Source organism: Adiantum capillus-veneris, chromosome 9 (genome assembly GCF_014529385.1).
Source record: "Adiantum capillus-veneris isolate H3 chromosome 9, ASM1452938v2, whole genome shotgun sequence".
NCBI classification, from domain to species: domain Eukaryota; kingdom Viridiplantae; phylum Streptophyta; class Polypodiopsida; order Polypodiales; family Pteridaceae; genus Adiantum; species Adiantum capillus-veneris.
This window is the reverse complement of record NC_140939.1, coordinates 90,485,015-90,493,783: the sequence shown is the minus strand read 5'-3', so window position 1 is coordinate 90,493,783 and position 8,769 is coordinate 90,485,015.

Sequence of the window (8,769 nt, the reverse complement as noted above, 5' to 3'; positions counted from 1 at the left end):
ATGTGTGTCCAACCATAATAGTGCGGTAGTTCCCCGGTTGTGTAGGGTCACCAGCCTTGAAGATGGGCACAATATTAGACAACCTCCAAGTCTCAGGTAATCCCTCACACATGGCACGATTGAACAACACTGTGAGAACCTCCATCAGCATATCCATGGCATGTATAAAGTGCTCCGCTACTAGATCGTCATGATCATATGCCTTCCCGGTCCTCATCCTGTCGATGGCCCTTTGTACCATCTCAGGTGTAAAGAAAGTGCTTGTAGTAGCTGGGCAAGGCTTGGTAGGGTCTGGAAGGGGTTCCTGTCCAGGAACAGTATATAATGATGTCGTATATTGGCCCCACACATCAGGTGAAGTAATCACTGGGGGAGGGGAGTGCTCATGGAAGAGTCGCCATGCCTCTCTTGAGTCCCTACTCAAGAACATTTGATATAAGTCTCGCTCCATCTGAGCTAGGTAAGCTCGCTTCTTTCGTCGTACAAGGCGTCGGAAAGCAATCCGAGACTGTCTGTAAGTGATTACTCCTAAAAGAAGATCCCTCTGAAGCTAAGCTCTCATCTCTCTACACTCCTCATCATACCAACTATTCTGGGGCATGCTCCCAGAATGTCGTCTCTTGCTCGACTGAGTGTGTGGGTATGCCACTGATGCAGTCCCATGCAGTGTCTCAGTCAGTAGAGTGGTGCACTCCTCCACTGAGAGGCTTGTACCATTTGTGCCAGCTGTGCCTTCCAATAGACGGTCCAGATCTCCTCAGTATAAATGAAATCAGTCTCTGGTGTAAATGTATAGCGGGTGTGTGACCTGCCTCCTGATGTCTGGGTTGTACTTTACTGAAATTTAACGGACAGTGTCAAGACAGCATGATCTACTGCTATGCCCACTGGCTTGGCTCCCACTGTGAAATTCTGAATGCAGGGGACAAAGCTCGGTTGTCTCATAACATAATCCACTGTACTGGCCCCATGTCTATGTGGAAAGCATGTGAAACCGGCTGCTCCAGGAAATCGTTGTAAGCCATTAAGTATGGCTAATCCATGTGTAGTCGTCATTTCCATGAGGTATCTCCCATTCTCCGTCTGCTCTCTGTCATTGTTGACCGTTGGGTCAACAACACAACATAACTCAAGTTTCGTACCAAAGTCTTATCTTTTGCGAGTTATGAAATGCTACGGATTATGGCTATAAACGTCATTTGTAATGAGTAGTTATTCTAGTTTCAGAAGCCGGGGTGCAATGGCACTTCCAGATTGTAAATACAAAGCCATTTGACCCTTTCAACCCCATTTTTGGTTCAACCTAAGGTAGCCTTAGTATATAAGGTACCTAGGTCATTTTGTAAAAAAAGATTTTTTTTCATAATCAAAACTTTAGCGTTGCCGTCTACTGTGTGTGAGAGAGAAAGAGAGTGAGCGTGAGCTTTATCCTCTTGCTACGTCCGGCTCGTTAACACATTAGAGATCCGACTGCACCATTGCTGCTCGAGGAGAGCTACGCGACAACGCCAAGCATTCCACGCGAGACGAAGTGCACACGCCGACGCATCTACGAGCTATTTGTGGCCGTAAGTGTATCAAACGATGTCTGTTTTCTGCGTGCTAGTAGTCTATAGAATCGTGGCGACATAAGCTACGCATAGGTACTCATAAATTTCAGTTTCGGGCACTTTCAAAATTCTGCTCTGTCATCCTACGCGTTTTCCGCAGACGGGTTTAGAGCGAGGGTTTTGAGTATAGAAGCTTAGGGACAGGTGTATCCTAGTGAGGGGATGGTGTTCCTTAAGTTTTGTACGAATCTGGCATGATTAGGTGAGTTACCTTCCGTATGTGTGTATGTGGCTAGGTGGTGTAATTGAGAGCAGTGAGGTTTTTGATTGTGGTTTAGTTGGCCTTCCAGAGTGTTGTATGTGTAGGATGGTCTCAACCTGACAAGCTAAAGAGATTTCCTCCGTGTGTCTATCGTGTCATCTGTGTCCTCGATTGACATTATGTTGATCTAGGTAGTGTTTGCATGCACTTCATGGGTGTGTGAGTCCCCCCTCCGTAGGATGTCTACAGGGTGATCTCGTGGAAATTTTGAAAATATGAGGTTACCAGTGTGTTTAGAAGGTAGATTTTACCCTACTTTCACTTGGAAAGTGGAATTTGACCAAATTTTGACAGATCAAAGCCAAAAGACGAGAATTGCCAGACATCCTACCCAAATTGTGTCCAATGCCTAATTTTGAGACCAAACCATAGGGTGACTTCATGTGCATGTTATACATGATGTTTTGAGTGCATGTGAGAGTTTTCAGCTCATTTGGGTGAGAAAATTGGGTTCAAAGCGGACTTTAGCACTTTTGACTGAAAAAGGCAAGAACAGCTAAAATTTGGGACTTTTGAAATCCAAACCAAAATCTAAGCATAGCACTGGGTTACTGACATCAAGGGGAAGCTGTGGGACAAGTCTGGGGTCAAACAACCCAAAAAGACATCCTACGCGTAGGATGTCTTGTGTGTGATTTTGGACTCTAAACAAAATTCTGAGCATACCACAGTGATCAACACCTTAAGGAGAGTCTGTGGTTCAAATTTGGGGCAATTCTGAGCAGTTAGACATCCTACGCGTAGGATGTTTAAAGCATGATTTAGAAGCCAAATTCAAACTATGGACATAGCAGGGTGTTGTATAGCCTTAGGCAAGCCTCCTAGTCAATTTTGGTCCAATTTGGAGTTGATTTGACATAGGAATTCATCAGAATAGACATTAGGCTTTTGGAACAGATTCTTGATCATTTGACCAACCTATAGGTGTCAGAATCAAAAAGTAAAAATAGCTGTGAGTTTAGCACATCAAGGGGAAGCTACAGTGTAAGTTTGAGCTGAAACAGAGAAAAAAGACATCCTACGCGTAGGATGTCTCTAGCTTGATTTAGGACTCCAAACCAACCTATGAGCACACCACTGTGATCAGCACATCAAGGAGAAGCTGGGGTGAAAATTTCAAGTCATTCTAAGCAAAAAGACATCCTACGCGTAGGATGTCTCAAGGCCATTTTTAGGTCCAAATGAAATTCTGAGCATACCATTGTGTTGCTGGACTTAAGGGGAGTCACTGGACCAAATTTTGTTAAATTCTGAGCATATAGACATCCTACGCGTAGGATGTCTCTAGGCCAGTTTTAGGGTCCAGCTGCAATTTGACCATACAGAAGTGTTCACGGTGTCACAGAGATCCCAAATCTTCTTTTAAAATTGAATTTGGACTCATTTTGACCAGTCTAAACTGCATTTCACTGTTTTGGCCATAACTTTCATAAACAGTATCGGATTGGAAAAGTTTTTATATCAAAACGTAGCCTGAGAGCGGCTCTACAGATCTTAGAGCAAAACATGAACTAAATGTATGCCTACGAAAACCATTTAGTTTAACTTAAAAAAAAGTCGTTTGAAGCCTCAAAATTCATCCACAAGTTAGGGGTGTCTGAAAGCGACAATTTGCGAGAATTGTGACGAAATGGTTGCGGTTTTGGACATAGTTTCAACTTTTCCCTAACCAAAGCACTTGAACACAGTGGACTAAGTCTACTTGAACCAGGAAAAAGCTCTTAAGCCCAGAAATCATGTCTACCCTAGATTCAAACGCAGCTTACACAAGCTTGGAGATCTCGACGATAGAGGAATATCCTCCCACAATGGATCTTCCAAACTTGCAATTGATAAAGATCCATCTTGTTGAGAGAGTTTGGATGATTGGTCATGAGAGTGAAGGACTATATAGATACATTGACGACAATGAGGTCAATCTTTATAGGTGCTCAGATCCATACCTAGAAGAGATAACGGATTACAAGCTCTTATATGTCTACACATACGGAGTCGACTGTCAATGGAGATCTATAGTTGTCGACAAGTATGGACGAGAATACAGAGTTGTAGAAAGCACAAATCCACAGACTGTACTAGAAAGAGGTGGATATTTGGTCAAAGAAGGACCACAAATGCCTCCACCAAACACGAGAATTCCTATAGGAATTCCAAGAAGAGAGCCACCAGGATTCCCTTCAAGAGCGATAACGAGAGAAGGATTGGGAGAGTCTCTGGTTAGACTTGTAGACAATCGACGAGTTAAACCATCCCAAGTCCAGAAATGGGTAAACATAAAATACTCCGGAGATAAAGATCCGAGAGATCATGTAACGGCTTTTAGAAGAGTGATTAGAGCAGAGGAAGTTTCAGATTTTGCGACACAGTTTGCGGGATTTGGATGACTCTAGAAGATGATGCAGCTACATGGTTCGACTCGGTGGAAAAATGGGATTTTGAGACCCTAGATGAGCTGTTTGAGGAGTTTATTGAAGAATTCTCGTCAAAAGGCATTGCTCACAACACGGTCTCGCAAATCCATAGATTCAAACAAAAAGAGGATGAATCAGTACGCAAAGCATCATTATGGCTCAAGAGATATGTTAATCTCTGTCCGAGAGCGGAATTACCTACGCAAGCACGACTAATGCTGATCTTTATCCAGGGAATGAGAGATGCGGGCCTTCAGAAGGATCTGCATATGATAAGCAGGATGACGCTAAACGAGTTGATCAAAGAAGCTCTTTATCTAGTGGATAACTGTGAGGCATATAAAGAAAAGGACTTAAAGAGTCAGGGAGATGACATCCTCTCAGCACAGTGTTTCACAGATAAGTGAGTCCATGGCCAAGCCAACAACACCTATTGATCAAGAAAAGCTTATCGACGACTTGGTCAAGAGGTTGATTCCTCTTGTAGGGTCTGATTCGGGAGAGCCGAAGTGGTGTGAAATTGAGAGAAAATGGACGAACCATACGGGGGAAGAGTGCTATTATAGCATGGAAAATGCTAGGGAGAGGTATGTACAACCTGTTCCAGAAGCACCTACTCCACCTAGATACATTACGGGGAATGCGCCAGGACCAGTAGGAGTTTTAAGTCCACAGCTTGTCTTAGGACAACAACCTCCACTGCCAGGTGCTAGAATGCCGGTAGACATGAGATACATGCCAATGATGTAAGCATCAAATAAACCAACGCCAGTATCAGCTACAATGTGGTATAGCAACCAAAGTGAGTACTACCCTTCGGAGCAACAAAATGTGAGAGAAACACATGGAGTGGTGAGGCCGGTACAACCTCCACCTCCTGGGTTTCAGTCGAAAGAAAGAAGGTATGAAATGGACGAAAGGACATTGCGATTCATTGCAAATAGCGGCTTATCTAGGTCAAAGCTTGCTTATAGCCAAGAGGAAATACTAAAAGAATCTTCTCAACCAGAGACAGATTGTCACAAAAGTCGTGACAACCACTTGGTCAAACAATGTCCTCATACGGAGATCACTCAAGTAAATGCCTATTGTCTTGAGTGTGGCATCACTCACTTGATCCCCGATTGCCCGAAAAACCCAAACCAAATCAGGAAAATCACGACAAATGTATTAGGGATTGTTCGGCTACCTAGTAGCTCAGAAAATGAAAATGTCGTACCAGTTCAAGTGGTTACGAGAGCACAAGCTCAAAAGAAAGCTAATGAGAATCCAGAGAAAAAGAACACGAAAAGTGACACGAGTCCAAAGACAGATGATGGACCAAAGACAGACGCACCTAGTCAGAAAACCAAGAGCAAATGAAATAGTTGGAAAGCTAGAAAGACTAGGATGAAAGCACGCATGAAACGAGAGCAAAAATCCCTAGCTGAGAAGCTTACCGAAGCTGAGGAGAAGATAAAACAATATGAGGAAAAGGAGGCACCTTCTCTTACATAGATGGTCAACCTCTAGAAGAACCAGCCACGGATGAGAAACCGAGAAGTGCTAGTTCAGGAGGATCTGTGTTGGCAGAGAAGGTTAATGAGACATTAGATGCCCTCTTGAAAGCCTATGATGTGAGACTCAAAAACAACCAAACCCAAGAACACAGGTGGATGACATATCCCTATGTGGAACTAGAAAAGAAAAGGTTTGAAATGTGCCAGAAAATGATTCAAACAGCCCAAGCTTTACTAGACCCACCAGTTGCAAAACCTGAGAATGTGATCCGTGTCATGCCTACACAAGTAATCCCACCAAACCAGGAACTAAAAGAGCCAGATTCTAGTCACGAGCACAGACCAAACCTCAAAGATCCAGCATTAGAACCAAGGATAGTACTGAATACCACGGATAAATCTTTCGAGGGATTTCACCAAGCTATACCTGAGGATTATAAAGAGATAGATGGTCTTGACGAATTGTGGAAACAAGTCAGAGAGGCCAATGAAGCCGATGACCTAAGAAGACGAGTAGACAAGACTGGTGATGAACGAGGAGTGTTTCTACCACCAATAGAGGAATTTGAGACTGGATCTCAAATGAATCTAGACGTGCGATCGTATTGGGGCGACAAAGGATCTGTACAATCTATGGATAGTCAACCCCATTCGCTAAGAACACTGTTGTCCTACATGGGAGAGTACTAGACCAAGTCAGATGTGGTTGCAGTCCCATCACAGAGACTGTCTCCCAACAAGGCCATCGATTCAAAGGGACTAGTAGATATTCTATCTACCCCAGTCACCTGTACAATAATGTTAGCCGAGTTGCTCAGAATAAGACCAAACATGTGGGCTAATGTGGGCAAATGTCTAGAGAAATTTGGTGTAAAAACCCCAATGACTCAAATCGAGGAAGGCATCAAAGAGCTTGAAATGCCTCAACTAAATACTAGGCCAGTGCCATTAAACAAGGTAGGCGAGTATTACGAGGGAGAAGATGGAAACACCACCCTTCCTATGGAATTCAATGGTGTAAAAACCATGGCAATCCTTGACAGTGGAGCTGGTGTGGCCATTGCAACCAAAGAGGTTTGGAAAAAATGGGAAAAACCTGCCTCGATATCCACACGAATGACCCTGCAGCTTGCAGACGGACACAAGGAAAAGCCCATAAGACTGCTAGAAAAAGTACTTGTTACTTCTTGTGGCATTGAATATGAACACACTTTTGTTGTTGTTGACTTTGGCAAGAAGAACAACTATGACCTCATTCTGGGAAGACCATTCATGCGACAATTGAAAATGGTCCAAGATTGGGGTTATGACCATATATACCTGAGACATATGGAAACCATAACAAAGATAAACTTGAGGGACCATAGCTATAGGGATGTGACGAGAACACCGGTTGAGAAGTTTGATTCCGCCAGAGTGGTAGGATCAGAACTTCCAGCTTGGTTAGGTAAGCCTAAAGAACTGTGGATGTGTGGAGCTTCACAATGTGGTAGCTTGAAACTTAAGGAATGTATCCTAGAGCGGGTTATAGAGGATATGGACTATATCCCAGAACCATTTCCTGAAGAAGAGTTAGAGCCTTTTGGATGGGAACACATCTTGGCTACTCTGGACGTGTGCGCCGTGGAGGATGCTCCCACAACAAAGTTTTGTGATGAAAATGGCTATGATGTCGTTCCTTATTTTGCAGTGAGTGTAATCCAGGAAAACAAAGAAATCCACACATCAACAAGCTCTCGAAATAAGGAGCAAACAAAAAAACGTGGAGAATCAAAAGATGAAGAAGACGACGAGTTCTATGACTCTGTAGAACACTTTGAGCTTCATGAAGATCAACGACCCGGGAATCAATGTCATCGATACACGAATAAAGTGCATCAAAAGTGGATTCCAAAGTCCTCCATGAAGACACAGCCACCACAAGCATCCTCATACATGGCTCCTAATAAGGATGCAAAGACTCAGCTAGGAGGAATACGACCAGGGCAACGAGCTAACAATGCTCTAATCAATGGGCTAGAAAAGTCCTCCAAGAAACTACCACCCACGAGCAAACAGACAGTAACTTTCTACTACCAGCCAAAAAATCAATGGAAAGTACAAGAAGTCAACCTTGCTGAGGATAGTAGCGATAATAATGAATCTTACGACATCCCCTATCATTAACTCAGGCCATCATATCACCAACCCCTTCAACAACAACCATGACAGGTCAAAAGAACAGGACAACAAGTCAAAGCCAAAAAGCTCGACAAATGTGGATACCAAAAAGCCAGATCGGCCAAAAACAGATATGGATCAAGAAGACAAAGATCTCTACTGACAAATCACAAGATCCAACACCAAAACAAAAACAAGGAAAGCGTGCACGAACGGGTAAGAATATCACAAAGTCACAAGCTTTCACAACTTAGGTTTGGGCTCCAAAGAAGTTGATTCAAGCACAAAAAAGTCAGGAATTCATTTGGATTCCAAGACAACCACAATATCAACTTTCAAAGCATGAATCCCGTCCCCAACCAAGCGTACAAGGGCTGAAGCAAAGACCACTGTTGACTCACACAACAAAAAGGTGGATCCCAAAGAAGTCTCTTCAAACACAAACGAAGCACGGGCAAGTATGGATTCCCAAACGAGCGTCAACAAAAAAACAGCCACCAATAATCGCAAAGAAATGGGTCCTAAAGAAGAACAACAAAACTGCTGTCAGTGCATCGCCGCTTGAATTCTTACAATTCTTCCTACGATTACAGTACAGTTAGAAGAGAGCAAGTCACTTCAATCAAGCAACGATACAAGAGCTTCAAAGACCATTACATTGCTTAGAATAGGAAGCCTCACCAACAAATGCCAATAAGAAAATTGCTTATACCCACATCTTGCACAACATTAATCTTTTCCATGCATTGACTGTGCATGCATAATAGGGCTACATTACAAGGCCTGCATAGGCACAACTTTTAATTGCCCAAGCACAACGCATACCC